General features: G+C 44.1%; 1 protein-coding gene across 2 annotated transcripts in view; it reads right to left on the bottom strand.

The window, feature by feature from the left end:
• Positions 1-16,375, bottom strand: part of XKR4 (XK related 4) — a 430,931-nt gene that overhangs the window by 40,510 nt on the left and 374,046 nt on the right. The window lies entirely within an intron of this gene.

The following is a 16,375-nucleotide window of genomic DNA, read 5'->3' as shown; positions in this document are numbered from 1 at the left end:
AGAAACAAGGTAGGCACACCTAGGGATTGATAAATTCATAAACTGCAGGAAAATCTCTGGGCTCCAACCTGAATTCCAGCTGTAGCCCAAGCAAAACAAAACGAAATCAGAAAGAACTGCGAGCTGAAGTCCGAGCAACAGCTGGGTATTTAGCCACCCGCTGTGTAAATTAATAGAGACCAAATTAGTATTAGTAGTAGTGCATGGTGGCTTTCCCTGTCACACGGATGCCATCAGTTGCTTTGAATGCTCTCCACCATCTTTGAAAGTTCCAGCTGGGTCCCAGGGGCCAGCTCACAATAGGTCACTGCCTATGTGGGGAGCAAGCTGCAAATTTTCTCTGCTTGCTAACCGACCGCGCTGCTGGCATACTTCTCACGGTCGTAACTTGTAACTTTGCAAAAAAAATAATAGGAGAAAAGATATTTTAGTAGTCATTATTTTTCCAAAGATGGAGCCCTCTGGAGCTGAAAAACCTCTGTTCCCAAGGTCCCTAGGAGTAACCAATGCGTGTCACATCGTAGGCAGGAAATACTTGGCAAATGGCAGGAAGAATGAGCTTAGAAGAAAGTTGCTTTACTTTAAGGAACATGTCAATATCCCATTTGTTTAATGGGCCTCTATACACTAGGCATTAAAAGTAATGACAATGACTCCTTGATGTCAAGTAATGTAACAGTATTTTCAAAGTGGTTTTTTTTTTCATACATTTTCTCCATACAGGCTGTGGTTTGATATTTTTCACATTTCACATTTAACGTTGGTGCCTATAGTTACCATAAGACTATGATCTAGAAGCCAGTCAACCCTCCTGGATTTTGAAGATATTTGTTACATTTCCTCATCTAAAAAAGATGGCATTTTGGGGCGCCTGGGTGGCTCAGTCGGTTGGGCGGCCGACTACAGCTCCGGTCATGATCTCACGGTCCGTGAGTTCGAGTCCCCCATCGGGCTCCGTGCCGACAGCTCGGAGCCTGGAGCCTGCTTCCGATTCTGTGCCCCCCTCTCTCTCTGCCCCTTCCCTGCTTGTCTCTGTCTCTCTGTTTCTCAAAAATAATAAACATCAAAAAAAAAATAAAAAAAAAATAAAACAGATGGCATTTTATCTTAAGTGTGACTCAAATACCAGCAGGTAAATTTGTGGAGGCTTGATTTACCACCGGTGTTTATTCCAAGCTTTGCCACCTAGGAGGGTGCTTGATTAATCCGGTGTTTGTCCAAAGCGGGGCCTCCCGGTCACACTGTCTGGATGTGAGTCCTTGTGCTGTGACAGTAAGCCTGTCACTTCCCATCTCTGATTCTCAGTGTCCCCATCTACAAAAAAGGGATTCAGTTATTCAGCAAATTTTCATGAATTCCCACTTGCAAGCATTCAAAGCTAGGGATGCAACAGTGCACAAAACCCCAAACGTCCTTGCTGTCCTAGAACTTCGCGTTTTTTTGGAGCGAGGAAGCGATAACCAAAGGCCCAGAAGGGTGCCCCTGTTCTGAAGGTAATTAACCAGGGCAAGGGGGACACAGACTGAGGGGCTGCCGGGAAGCCCCCACAGGATGGCGCTTGACAGAGCCCTTAGGGAAGTGGAGGTGAACCCCTGCGGGTCTCGGGAGTGCAAGTGGTCACTGCAAAGTCTGAGATGGGGCCAGCGTGGGGAAGGTGGGGTCCTGGCCCCGGGCAAAGCAACAGTCTTGCCTTCCCACCGGCCTCCAACACCCAGCACAGCAGACGGGAGAGACTCTGAGGGTGGGCTGGTGTCAGAGCCTGAGCGATGCTGGGGGCGCTTGGCGACCCGGGGTGTGGAGGGTGCCGCTGCCCTCCCCCCCGCCAGGGGCCAGGGGCCGAGCAGAGGCCAAGAGCCCCACCAGCTGTACAGGCCTTAGCGTGGCTAACACACAGCCAGAGCTCAGGTGGGAGGTGCAGCGGGCTCTGGGTCTGACAAGGGACAGCGTGGGACTTCGGGATCCCCTTGCTGTTGTGGTCACTAGACGTGGGGGGACGAGGAAGGAAGCAGGGAGGCCAGGGAAGAGGGAGTCGCTAGAGTAATCCAGATGGTGTGGAATAGAAAGCAACGAAGTGTCACGCTTTGAAACTCGCAGTTTTCTGGTGGATTGGACAAGGCGTGGGAGTGAAGAGAAGAATCACACACGATGCCAAGGTTTTTGGCCTGAACAGCTGGAAGAATGGAGTGTGCATATTCCAAGATGGGATCTTGATCCCTATAGGGATGAAAATGAAGATAATAATGGGACCCGCTTCGTTGGATTGTTTGGAGGGTAAAGGATTCGATACGGCAAAAGTTTAGAGGTGACATATAATAAACGTTCAATAAACACCATTTTCCCCCAAAGCTGTAGCACATTAATTAAAAAATAAAAATAAAAAATAAGCTGCATATCTGTTATTACTGTGGTCCACTTAAAAACATATTCAAATAACAGAAAAAAAATCCCCCTTCAGCAGTTTTGGAGAGTTCTTATGAGAGCTTTTTCATAATTATGTTTTGATGAGCACATACAACTTTATAGTCAATTTCTCATTTAACTTTCGTGGTAAGTACTAAAAATAATAGGGAAATAGCGATTTGATAAATGGGCATCTGGGAACTACTAGTCAGAATCTTGATTTTAGAGCTTTCAACATATTTTTCACTGATCATTGAAGACAAAGAAGACAGTTTCAAGGAGGAAATGGATTCAGAAATCAGTTTCCTTCTTCTGAGGCGTATAGAATGAAAGCAGCTACTTAACTTTTAGGTGAGGGTTTGGGGAAGTTTCTGGACAAGCCCTTGCAGGTTTCGTTTTCAGATAGAGATCACCCCTGAAGGAAGAACAGAGTTGGGTAGACCGGCCCGAATAGTTGCCTCAATTTTTTCCCTCTACAGCTATTCAGATCTACTGAATAAATCCTGTTATGTCAACTGCTACTTTATCATCATGGGATTATAATTTTGTTCGAAGTATGCATGACACATAGATATTTGAATACAAAATCACATTCAAAAGTCGTATAGATCGCTTTTTACTTGAGTCTAGCTTCCTGGTTTCGGTTTTTAAAGAGGATAAACGATACAGAGTTGCTTGTCATTGCAGGTTGGTTTTAGAATAAAAAATGCATTACTTATGTGAGAAGCGCTCTGCAACCTTGAAGCGTTATTATCAATGCCCCTAATTTTTAGATGAATAATCTGTGGCTCCGGAGGCTGACTGTCGTAAGATCCCACGCTTTGAAAGGGGCAGTCAGAATTTGAACCCAGGTCTCTGGCTGGCTCAAAGGCTGATACTTTTTTTTTTTTAAGTTTTTATTTATTTATTTGAGAGAGAGACAGAGACAGAGACAGAGACAGTGAACGGGAGAGGGACAGAGAGAGAGAGGGAGACAGAGGATCTGAAGCAGGCTCTGTACTGACACCAGAGAGCCTGATGTGGGCCCAGAACCCATCAACCGTAAGATCATGACCTGAGCTGACGTCGGACAATTAACTGACTGAGCCACCCGGGTGTTCCAAAGGCTGATATATTTTTTTAAAAAAAACTACAATATGAAGTTTTCTTTTTCCATATAACCTTCCTTTCCTTTCTTTTCCTTTCCTTTCCTTTCCTTTCCTTTCCTTTCCTTTCCTTTCCTTTCCTTTCCTTTCCCCTTCCTTCCCTCCCTCCCTCCCCACCGCCCTCCCCACCCTCTCCCCCTTCCCATTCTCTCCCTCTCTTGCTGGCTGCTTGTTTAGTTTAAAGAGATACTCATGTTATCGGTCCCTGGTCCAGGAACTGGCTGAGATGCTAAATAAGAGAGAGTGATTCTGGTGGATGTGGAAAGCTTTCTAGAATCTTCATCTTTATCCATTAAGCATTAGAGCTTAGAAGGGTTCTCCTTAACCGGAACAGCTCCATCCAATACCCTCCTTACTATTCCTTAATGCATATCAAATGCGTACCCTTGTCCTGGGTTCCTTACAGAACCCATTACCCAAGCTTCCCACTGCTGGCCAAGCTTCCAGACGGCCAGCAGGGCAGTGCCGATCGAGTGACTGAACTAATTTATAAGCAAAGATTTTTGAGTTCATAGTCTCAGGTTAATTTGACCTCGATGTTCCGCCTGAGGCAATTTTTCTTAAATATTTCTCATACGGCGATTTTGAGGTGTGGGAACACATGCATTTGATAAAGAACTTGTTTTGCAGCGAATGGACGGATACCAAGCTCATTAACTTACACCGCGTTTGGGGGCCGTTAAGTAATTAATATCATGGTGAGCAGGAAATCAATACTGTCTTTGTTTTCTCCCTCCCTGAACGGGAAAATGAGAACTGTGTGCATGGGTAGCTCTGTTGGGTAAAGGGCACTTTACCTTCACCGTCTGTGTTTGCACGATCAGCCCAGACACAGGTTGGCCTTTCATTCTATTGTTTATTGACAGTGATTTTTTGGCGGGTTTGCTATTAAGAGCTTTATGGATTTTATGAACTATAGATTCTTTAATTCTTGCAATAACATGATGAGATGGTACGATCATCACTGTTATTTTATGGATTGGGCGTAGATGGCCCAATAAACCGTGGCAAGTATTGCCTGCGGACACAACCCCATACTTGCCTCTTATTTTTTTGAAGTTTATTGATTTTGAGAGAGAGACAGAGAGCGAGCGAGCAGGGAAGGGGCAGAAGAGACAGAGGGAGAGACAGAATCCCAAGCAGGCTCCGTGCAGTCAGTCCGGAGCCCAACGCGGGGCTCGAACTCACAAACCATGAGATCACGACCAGAGCTGAGATCAGGAGTCGGGAGCTTAACCGACTGCGCCAACCAGGTGCCTCCATACTTGCCTTTTATAATCTCCCCTAAACCACTATGGATGGAAACCTGAAAACTTCATTTTCCGGACTCCCTGCTTAGCTGGTGTCCACGGGAGGCAGTAGGAGGTAATCATCACTAATTAAAAGTGGAAAGAAAATAGAAACTACCCTATTTCTGGCCGTGGCAGGTGACCGCACACTAAGGTAGTAGTTGCCAGCGATTCTATACCCCCGGGCAATAAGCATGAACTCCCGCAGAGACAACAGTTAGCACAAACTCAGACCTTCTGGAGCCTACATGCTGTGTCTGGGCAGAGGAGTGTGGGCTCAGGGGAGTATGACCTCCTTCCAGGATGCGATGGCTTTGCAGAGTTTCTGGTTTCTGGAAACCACCAGCTTTCCCATTTTTTGCTCCTTCGGCCCCCAGATTTTGTCTCTTAGTTTCCCAATTTAAATAACTTCCCGTTTGAGATACCTGCAGTGGTTTGTAGTTCCCTGAATGAACCAAGAGCATCTCCGTTTGGCCTATATTATCTTCCTGTGCCTCCTCACAATCTAAGTGTGCCTTGCCCAGTCCTGAAAAGCTGTGGTCAGCATATTCACCATTTTGCCCTGCTACTGAGGATCCCATCTGGTCGGTCTGTAACACAACTCTTGAAGGCCGTGCAGGCAAAGGGCTCACAAAATTCATGAGCCCCTATGTCAGCAGAACGACTTCAGATGTTATGGCTGCCATTTTGACAAAGCCATGTGAAATACCTAAAATCCAACTGAATATCAATATATCCTTCGTAAGTCTTGAGGCTGAGAACTTAAAAAAAAATATATATATATATATACATATATATATATGTATATATATATATATATATATATATAACTTAGGAACAAAAAATGCAGAATATGATTAACTGATCCACCTGAGTGGGAGCTGTGGACTTCTGTAAGTAGACTGAAGAATTAAGTAATGCATCTATTTTGAATCTAGGGACGTGGGCCAAGTGACCCTTCTTTTAAGTTATGGCTTCATCAACATAGAAATTATAAACAGGACTCAGTGAGTCTCCTCAGCACTGCAGGTAAGAACCTAGTGTTGTGTTTAAGGTCTGTTCCATTCCATGGAATGGCAATTGTCTTCCTTAATGAGTGAGAACCTTTCAAACAGGGTTAAGCATGACAATGGCTAAGAGAAGTAAAACGGTGGTATTACTATTTCAGGCACTCTTACTTTTTTTTTTTTTTTTAACTTGGTAAATATTAGCTGTTATTACTCTGTTATTATTGCTACAACTATCACTAATTTTGTTAATTGGTTTCAGGGGAGCCTGGGCGGCTCAGTCGGTTAAATGTCTGACTTTGGCTCAGGTCATGATCTCACAGTTTGTGAGTTCGAGCCCCGCGTCGGGCTCTGTGCCGACAGCTCAGAGCCTGGAGCCTGCTTCTGATTCTGTGTCTCCCTCTCTCTCTCTGTGTTCCTCCCCTGCTCATGCTCTCTCTCTCTCACACACAAAAATAAACATAAACAAATATTGTTAATTGGTTTCAAATCAGTGGTAAGGATTGAATTTTTTTCATTGAGGTATAATTGACAAGTAACATACTAGCATGGCTTTCTTAATTCCTCTTTTTGGGAGTTTGTTGTTAGTGTATATAAATGCAAAAAAAAAAAAAACCTTTGTATGTTGACTACACTGAACTTATACTATACTACATACTGAATTTATTAGTTTTAACAGGGTGGTGTCTTTAGGGTTTTTCTATATGTAAAATCATATCATCTACAAATGGTGACAGTTTTACTTCTTCCTTTGTAATTTGGATGCCTTTTATTTCTTCTTCTTGCCTAACTGTTCTGGCTAGGACTTCAGTACCATGTTGAATAAAAATGACATTCTTGTATCGTTTCTGATCTTAGGAGAAAAGCTTTCAGCTTTTACTATGGATTACGATGTTAGCTGTGGCTTGGCATCTATCATGTTGAGGTACATTCCCGTTATACCCACTTTGTTGTGAGTTTTAATAAAATAAAATGGATATCAGGTTGATGTTAAATTTACTCAGATGCTTTTTCTGCATTTGTTGAGATGATCATATGGTTTTTATCCTTCATTTTGTTAATATTGTGTATCGTGTTGATTGATTTATTGATATTGAATGATCCTTGCACTCATGGAATAAATCCCACTTGATCACGTTGTATGTTCTTTTTAATGTATCGTTGAAATCATTTTGCTAATATTTTGCTGAGAATTTTTGCCTCTATGTGCATCAAGGATACTGGCAGGTGTGTGTGTGTGTGTGTGTGTGTGTGTGTGGTGTTCTTGTCTGGTTTTCCTATCAGGGTAATGCTGGCCTCATGAAATGAGTTTGGGAGAGTTTTCTCTTCTTCAGTTTTTTGGGAAAGTTTGGGAAAGATAGGTATTAAATCTCTTTTCAATGTTTGGTAGATTTCAACAGTGAAGCCATCTGGTCCTGAATTTTTGTTTGTTGGGAGATTTTTGATTACTGATTCAATCTCTTTACTAGCAATCAGTCTATTCACATTTTCTATTTCTTCACGATTCAGTCTTGAAAGAGTGTGTGTTTATAGGAATTTGTTCATTTCTTCTAGGCTGTCCAATTTGTTGATGTATAATTGTTCACAGTAGTCTCCTGTGATCCTTTGTATTTCTGTGGTATCTGTTGTAACTTCTCTCTCATTTCTGATTTATTTCTTTGAGCCCTCTTTTGTTCTTGGTGAGTCTAGCTGAAAGTTTGTCAATTTTGTTTTTCTCCTCAAAGAATCCACACTTTGTTTCATTGATCTTGATGATCATGCTTAATGTTTAATGTGCTCACAATTTTAAGAAATATGGCAGTCTTACAACTTAAGTAAGTTTATAAAGCTTGGACAGACTACCCAGAATTGGGTTTTCCTTCTTGCTGCAAATGACTAAAAATCAAAGCAAAACATATTAGACAGTAGGTAACACAGGTGTACCTCCTAGGCAGAAAGGAAAGAAATAAGGTGAGACCAACAACTGTCCTGGCTTTTTGCTTGGAGGCTTTTTCTAGAACTATGGCACGGGAAGGGGAACTCAAGTTCAGGGCCGCTCTGAAAGACATATGAGTGTTCAGGAAAGCTGACATGGCTGGAATCTGTGGGGAAGAATACTGGGGAAAAGGGAACGACGCAGAGAAAGAGCTCCAGAAATCTGTGTAGGCATCCCCGTGAGTTTTTTGCTGAATACTAAGCCACATGTGTCTGCGCCAGGCAAAAAATAAACCACAGAGAAGTTGTAAGCGGAATTATTCCCAGAGGTTATATGGGGCTAGGAGACAGTAAATTCTGGCCAGCCAGAAATAAAAGACCTGAATAAGTGCCTCGAGCATACAGAAAAGACCCTCGAATGACTCCTTAAAAAAAAACAGGGCTCAACTAGTCCTAGGATAATGGATCTTCCAGACTTTCTTTAATAATGCCTAAAAACAATCCCTGAAAGTATCAGTCTCATCCATAAGTAACTTAGTTGCCTGTCAGGTCAAAATTCAATGTTCTTCAAAAGGAGACAACAAAGTTCAGATTCACAGTATCTAGCATCCAATCAAAAATCACTGGCCGTGTAAAGATGCAAAAGAATGTGATTCATAACAAGGATAAAACCCAATCAATAAAAGCAGAACCCAAAATGACAAAGATATTTGCACCAACAGGCAAACATTTTAAAAATGCCATTATAGGGGCCCCTGGTGGCTCAGTCAGTTAAACGCTGGACTTCTGCTCAGTCATGAGGTTGCGGCTCCTGAGTTCGAGCCCCACTTTGGGGTCTGTGCTGACAGCTCAGAGCCTGGAGCCTGCTTCGCATTCTGTGTCTTCTTCTCTCTCTCTCTGACCGTCCCCTGCTCTCTCTCTCTTTCTCTCAAAAATAAATAAGCATTAAAAAAATTTTTTTAAATGCCATTATAAATTTGCTTAGGAATGTAGAAGACAATATGAGCATAATGGAGGAAAAATGGAAGACCTAAAAAAGACCCAAATGCAACTTTAGAGATGAAAAACACAACAGCAGAAAAAAAAAAGAACAGCGATAAGATTAACACAATATTAGGCCTCAAGAAGATAAAAATTAGTGACCGTGAATACATAGCAGGAGAAACCATCTAAACTGAAGCACAGAGAGGAAGAAGTCTAGGGAAAAACCTGAACCCCCATGACCTATGAAATAGAAATAGAAAAGCTATTATAAAATAGAAAGCTACCTACCGTATGTGTAACTGGGGGGTCAGAAAAGTGGGGGTGGGGAGGAAATGTCAGCGAGCATAATGGCTGAAAAATTCCAAATTTGATGAAACAGTAAGTTACAAATCTCAATATACCACAGGCAGAACACATGCACATGTGCGTGCACACACACACACACACACACACACACACACCATAAATGTTCCCCAAAGCACTTCATAGTCAAATTTCTAAAAAGCTGTGATATAGGAAAAAGTCTTAAAAACAGTCAGAGCCTGGGTGGCTCAGTCAGCTAAGCGTCCGACTTTGGCTCAGGTCATATCTCACGGTTTGTGAGTTCGAGCCCCATGTCGGGCTCTGTGCTGATGGCTCAGAGCCTGAACCCTGCTTCAGATTCTGTCTCTGCCCCTTGCTTGCTCATGCTCTATCTCTCTGTCTCTCAAAAATAAACATTACAAAATTAAAAAAAATAATAAATTAATTAGAGGGGCGCCTGAGTGTCTCAGTTGGTTAAACGGCCGACTTCAGCTCAGGTCATGATCTCACCGCTTGTGAGTTCAAGCCCCGCATCGGGCTTTGTGCTGACCGCTCGGAGCCTGGAGCCTGCTTTGGATTCTGTGTCTCCTTCTCTCTCTCTGCCCCTCTCCCACTCATGATCTGTCCATCTCTCAAAAATAAATAAATGTTAAAAAAAATTCAAAAAAAATTCAAAATGTAGGCAAAATAAAGACATTTCAAATAAATACAAGCTGAGAGAATTTGTCACCAGCAGAGTGGCACTCTAAGAAACGTTAAACAAAGTTTGGATTGTAGGGACATAGTATCAGAGGCAAACTTGGGTCTGCACAAAGCAGCAAGGAGTGCCAGAAATGGTAAATCTTTGGTAAATATAAAATACTTCTTACTTTAAACTGGTTTAAAAATAACCGACTCTTTAGACAAAAATGATTACAATATACTGTGGGGTTTAGAACACATGTAGAAATCAGTGGTGATGGTAGGGCAAAGACTGAGAGGGGGTAAACGGAAGAACCTCTGGAAGATTTTATGCTCACAGTGGTAGAAAGTGATCTGAAGGTAGAGAGAAGTTAAAGATGCTTATGTAACCAATTTAATGTGCAACTGACTTTGGCTTGATTTTCATGTTGAAAATTTCCCAGGTTTATGCAATTTCCATAACATTGCTTGTTTGTTTATCTATCTATTGATTTATTTAATGCTCATTTATTTATTTTGAAAGACGAACGGCGTGAGCCAGCCAGAAGGGCAGAGGGAGAGAGAGAATCCCAAGCAGGCTCCATGCTGGTTGATCTCATAACCAGGAGATCATGACCAGAGCTGAAATCAAGAGTCAGATGCCCAAATGGCTGAGCCACCCAGGCATTCTGTTATTGTATTTACAAGCGATATATTTCTAGGAATTGTTTGAAAAATTGGAAATATGTCAGATGAATGAAATACTTCAGTGACACAATATGAAGGGCCAAGATTTCATCTGTTCACTCCTGGCTTTAATTTTGTTTCTATTTATTTTTTAAATTTCTTTAAAGTTTATAATTACATGGGCCAATCAGTTTAAAGAAACTCCGAGTTGAGAGTCCTTAGGGTTCTGGGTCCCTTAATTAGTTCATTCTCATCCAGCTTTCAAAGTATTTCTAATTAAGCAGAAAACATATCATTCTAATCTATGTTTTAGAAGAGTCAATCTTCCTGTCCTGGTTAGAAACAAACCAGAGGAAAATAAATGCAGGTGAGGTGGCAAGAACCTCGTAAAGGAGACGGAATTATGGTCATCCCGATCAACGCGGAAAAAGCACTGTGCCCTCTATCATTACTCAGTCATATTTGAAACACAACTCTGAGCAAACGAAGAATAAAAAGGGAATTTCTTTAACCTAATAAAGGTTTAATCAAAATAGAGTGAGCTGCAAGCAGCAACATAAAAACAAAAATAGTGGCTCAAGGATCTATTTCTTGCTCAAGTGAACAGGGGCGGTCGCTGGCCAGCAGGGCGGCTCCCAGAGCATCAGACCCCAAAGCAGCTTCTACTGTGATTTCCTGTCCCCTTTCCTTGTTACAGTTCATGAGGGCTGCTCTACCTCAGCTATCTAGAATGCGCAGCAGTCCCAGAAAGGAAGAAGAGGAAAGGAAGAGCATTCCCCTTCCTGTTAAGGACATGCACCACCTCTAATTATATCTTACGGGCCAAAGCCTGGGTGGCTTAGTAGGTTAAGCGTCCGACTTCAGCCCAGGTCGGGATCCGGAGCTTCGTGGGTTCGAGCCCCGCGTCCGGCTCTGTACTGATGGCTCGGAGCCCGTGGCCTGCTTTGGATTCTGTGTCTCCCCCTCTGTCTCTGCCCCTCCCCTGCTTGCACTCTTTCTGTCTCCCCTAAATAAACATTAAAAAAGAAAAGATCAGCAAGGGATGCTGAGAAATGTACTATGCATTTCAGGTAACTTGTTAAATAAGAGAATCAATCAACCAATGGAGGGACGTGTGGAAAGAAGGTGATGAACAAAGAGACCCCCTGCCCCCCACCCTGGGAGGAGAGAGGATGGGAGGCGAAGAGAAGATTTGCTACAGAACTGGATGCTGAGGAAAGAAGTCTTGGCATGCCCACACAAGGATTGGCATAAGCAAATAAGTGATTTATTTAGCATTAAGAAAATGGGTTCAGAGGGATCGCCAGACAGAGCTGAAAGGGTGGTCAGGAGGAGAGGAGAGGAAAATCTTTGGAGTCCTTTGAGCCAAGGGGAGGACTTGACACCCTCCCCCCCCACCATCAGCCTGAAGGCTCTTCTCCACTCTGTGAAGCCCTTGTCGCATCTTTCCAGGTTTCCGGGCACACGGGCACTCATTGCCAACGAGACGATCTGGGCCAAGCGGAGACACTTTCACAGAATAAGAGAACTCAAGAATATATCTGCACCCATAGAACCTATGGACGACTACCTCTCTATGTGGTGAAACCGACAGCCAGGATGTTTACCATTTATTCGTTAAAGCTGCGAAACATATTTCTTCTCTCGTTGGTTACAGAACTGACTGCTGTGTTCCCTGTGCTTTCTCTCCAGTCCGATGGCAAAGGGCGGGGGTGGGGGGGCGGCTGCTGTGGCCCCAGACGCTGGGCGGAAGGAGGCACCCGGGTACGAAAAACAAACTGCTGTCCTGGGCTGGGTTGGATGCCATCTCACTTTAGAGCAGTCAAGCTGAGAAAACAGGTCAGAGCTTGTGAGAAGCTGAACAGAGGAGAGAGGGAAACGGCCTGTTGTGCAACTGCACACAAACCCAGCTGGCTGGGCAGATCTGTGCCAAGCTGGCCTGAACGCAGAGAAGAGGCATTTCAGGTGACCATCAGACTGCCCCGTCCCACCTTACTTCTCCAACACAAGTGACCCCGCAGCTCTGCCTAATCCCAGCCCTGCCAGCTCAGAATCCTTGGCCCTCTCCTTTCGTCTTCCGTTCTTCTACAACAGTCCCGCCTCTGGGAGCTAGAGCCGAAGTTACAAACCTGAGTTCACGGCTCAGAAATAGGATCCCATCCCATGGTTCGTGACACGTACATAAATAACATTTAAAAGGTCATGTGAAACCACGAGCTGCTGTGACACACCTCTGAGAGTGGCCAAAATCCAGAAGGCTGACAACACCCAAGGCTGGCAAAGATGTGGAACGGCGGGAACTCTCCTTCGTTGCCGAGGGAATGCAAAATAGTGCGGCTGGTGTGGACCGCGGTTTGGCAGCTTACTGCAAAGCGAAACGTAGTCTTACCAAATGATCCAGCGATCACGCTCCTAGGTGTTTACCCAAATAGACTGAAAACCTACGTCCACACGAAAGCCTGCACACCAGTGTTTATCGGAGGTTTGTTCATAATTGCCCAAACTCAGAAGCAATCAAGATGTCCTTCAGTAGGTGAATGGGTAGACTGTGGTGCGTCTAGACAATGAACTATTATTTAGGGCTAAAAAGAAATGAGCCAGGAAGCATTGAAAACAAAATGCGGAGGAACCTTAAATACGCTCTCAAGTGAAAGAAGCCAATCTGAAAATGCTGTATGCCGTATCATTCCAACCATCTGACGTATGGAAAAGGCAAGACTGTGGCCACAGTGAAAAGATCAGTGGTTGCCCAGGGGCAGGGCGCAGGGGTGAATAGGTGGGGCACAGGATTTTTGGAGCAATGGGAGTTGTAACAAATGTCCATAGCAGGACAAGATGTTAACAGCAAGGGAAACTTGGGGTGGGGGGTGTTTGTGGAAACTCCCTGTATTTTCCGCTTCATTTTTCTATCAACTTAAAACTGCACACACAAAAAACCATCAAATCTATTCATTTTTTAAAAGATATACGTTAACAGTAACAGTGCTACCCTCTAAAAAAGTATTGATTGGCTTTCCCACAAAGAAGGTGTTAAGTACTTATTATCTGTTTTAATGTAACTTGATTAATGTAACGTTAATGTAAACTTACTACGTTTATAGTAGAGACATGGAGATACTTTTGCAAAGTAAAAAACTATGGAGTGTTATGTTTAAAAATTAAACCAGGAGAAGGGCGCCTGGGTGGCTCAGTCGGTTGAGCGTCTGACTTTGGCTCAGGTCATCATCTCGCGGCTTGTGAGTTCGAGCCCCGCGTCGGGCTCTGTGCTGACAGCTGCAAGGCAATGTGTTAAGTCTTGATGTCAATTCTTGCCCCCCCCCCCAGGGCTTGGGACTCATGGGGAAGACACAGGGGGCAGATGATGATAAGGGCAAGCGTTCATTACCTCTGCAGGCAGAAGTAAGGCCCACAACATTATTTTAAGCTTCTGCACGAAGAGTAGTGTCTCCATTTCCTAACAGGAACTGGACGATCCAGGGAAGGCTTCTTGGAGAGAAACGTGATGGACTGATACCCCAAAGATTAAAAAGGGTAGACAGGTGACAAGGGGAGTCCTGGGAGAATGTACCGGACACAGGGAATGCTTGTGGGAAAACCTGGAAAAGAGGGTGTTAAGGACCTGAAAGAGATTCATTCAGTGTGGCCAGAGCAGAGACTGCAGGAGACGGTCCTGAGGCCCCAGCGTGTGGGGACGACGATGGAGGGTGTAAACCACGCTGCTTAGGCTCTACCTAGAGAATAACAGGGAAGCATTAAAGGGCTGTGACATGACTGGGTTCGTGTTCTGGAAAGACTATGGAGAGTGGGTGAACGTGGAACCACAACACTCAAGAAACTGGTTCAGTAATTCACGGAAGTGAACAAGTACCAACGAGAATAAAGGCGGAAGGATGGAGAGAAGGTGAAGATACCAGAGACTGAGAATGAGCCGGTGCCTTTGGTGATTAATTTGCTGTCAGGAGAGAGGAATCGAGTATATTGCCTATATGTTCGGCTTGGGAAACTGATTAGACAAATGGTGCATTCACCCAGGTAGGTACTAACGGAAGTAGGAAGTAGGCAGATCTTTTTTTTTTTTTTAAATTAAGACTGTATTTTTTCAGAGCGGTTTTAGTGTCACAGGAAAATGGAAAGTTTCAGAGATTTCCCATTACACCCCCTGTCCCCACCAATGCACGACCTCCCCCCCCCCCCCCATCGATGGCCTACACCACAGTGGTACACTTGTGACGATTCGCACTGACCATTCGTCACCGGAAGCCTGTAGGTTACATTAGGGTTCACTCTTGGTGTTGCATATTCTGAGTTTGGACAAATGTATGAAGACTTGTAGCTCTCATTGTAGTATCAGACACAGCAGTTTCATTGCGTCTGTGAAACCCCTCTGTGCCCCTCCCATTCACTTCTCTACCCCCCCCCCCCCGCCCCCCAACCACCGATCTTTTCACTGTCTCCATAGTTTTGCCTTTTCCAGAACGTCATATAGGTGGAATCATACCGTCTGCAGCCTTCTCAGCCTGGCTTTTTGGCTTTTTCCACTTAGTCATACACATTTAAAGTTCTTCCATACCTTTTCATGGCTCGATAGCTAATTTCTCTTTAGAACTGAATAATATTCCACCACCTCACCTACTAAAAGACATCTCGGTTGCTCCCAATTCCTTGACGATTTTGAATAAAGCTGCCGTAAACATTCGCGTACAGGTTTCTGTGCGAACATAAGGTTTCAACTCATTTGGGTAAATATCAAGGAGTGTGATTGCTTGGCTGGTATGGCAAGGGGCTTAGCCGCGTAGGAAATTGCCAAAGCGTCTTTAGAAACCGCTGCCCCCGTTTTGCACTCCCATCAGCCACGAATGACAATTCCTATCGCGCCAGCATTTGGTGCTGTCAGGAATCTAGATCCGGGCCCTCTTCCTTGGCGAGGTGTCTGTTAACGTCTTTTGCCCACTTTTAAATCAGGCTGTTTGTTTTCTTATTATTGAGTTTTGAGAGTTCGTTGTACATTTTAGGTAACAGTCCACGATTAGGTGCGTCTTCTGGAAACATTTTCTCCCAGTCTGTGGCTTGTTTTCTCATTTCTTGACACTGCCTTTCACAGAACAGAAGTTTTTAATTTTAATGAGGTTCACCTCATCAATTCTTTCTTTCGCAGGTCATGCCTTTGGTGTTGAAGACACAGTTTTGAAAGTGAATTGAGTTCCATTCTGTACCTGTTAGATTTGAGTCCCCTTTGGACGTCCATTTGGTTACAGGACCCTCAGCCTAGAAGAACAGATTTGGTCTGTTCATTGGGATCCCCTTGTCTCCTTGTCTCCTTCCCCAGCACTCATTGCCTGGATGGCAGCTTAGTCCGCACTCAAGACACTGGGATCCCTGTCACCGTCTCCCTTGGAGGCCCCCTCCTCAAAAGTAGCAAGACAGCATTGAGAGACAGGAAACGGCTCCTGTTTCTTTGGCATTCTGGGACAATTTTTCTGCTGTCTTCCATTGGGGAAGCAAAAGCTTTCTACGTGCATGCACTGTTCTCAGGGGGAAAAGTTGGGCTTTACACTAAGAGATTCTTGGCTCGGGATTCCCAGACAGGGTTCGGGAAATCTGATTTTCAGTTGCGAGATGGTATGTGAGAGAGAAGTGGTTTAATTTGGATTCCCAAGGAGCCGTGCCTCAGATGATCCTAAGCCAAAACCTGTTGGACTGATCATAGATTTTAGACCACAAGGAGGGAGATGCAGCATGTGATAAGGCAGCATATATGAAGAAAGACCCCAGGACATCCAAGGGGGTTTAGTGTTTTGCCTTCTGCCTAAAACTAAGGGAAGGGTCATGTCCCAAGTCAGCCACAGTGGAGCACACGTGTGGTGGCTAGACCTATTTGTGTCATCAGTTCTTTGGCCTCTGGATGGGGGTGTACCTGAACCTCCAAAGCTGCAGGCAGGGAGAATCACTCAGGCTTCTGTTGTGGATCAATTAACAGCAAATTCAT

The sequence above is a fragment of the Panthera pardus genome, unplaced genomic scaffold (assembly GCF_024362965.1).
Source record: "Panthera pardus isolate Hobbes unplaced genomic scaffold, ASM2436296v1 HiC_scaffold_7, whole genome shotgun sequence".
Taxonomy (NCBI): Eukaryota; Metazoa; Chordata; class Mammalia; order Carnivora; family Felidae; genus Panthera; species Panthera pardus.
Note: the sequence above shows the minus strand (reverse complement) of the source record. Positions and strands in the feature narration are given on the sequence as shown.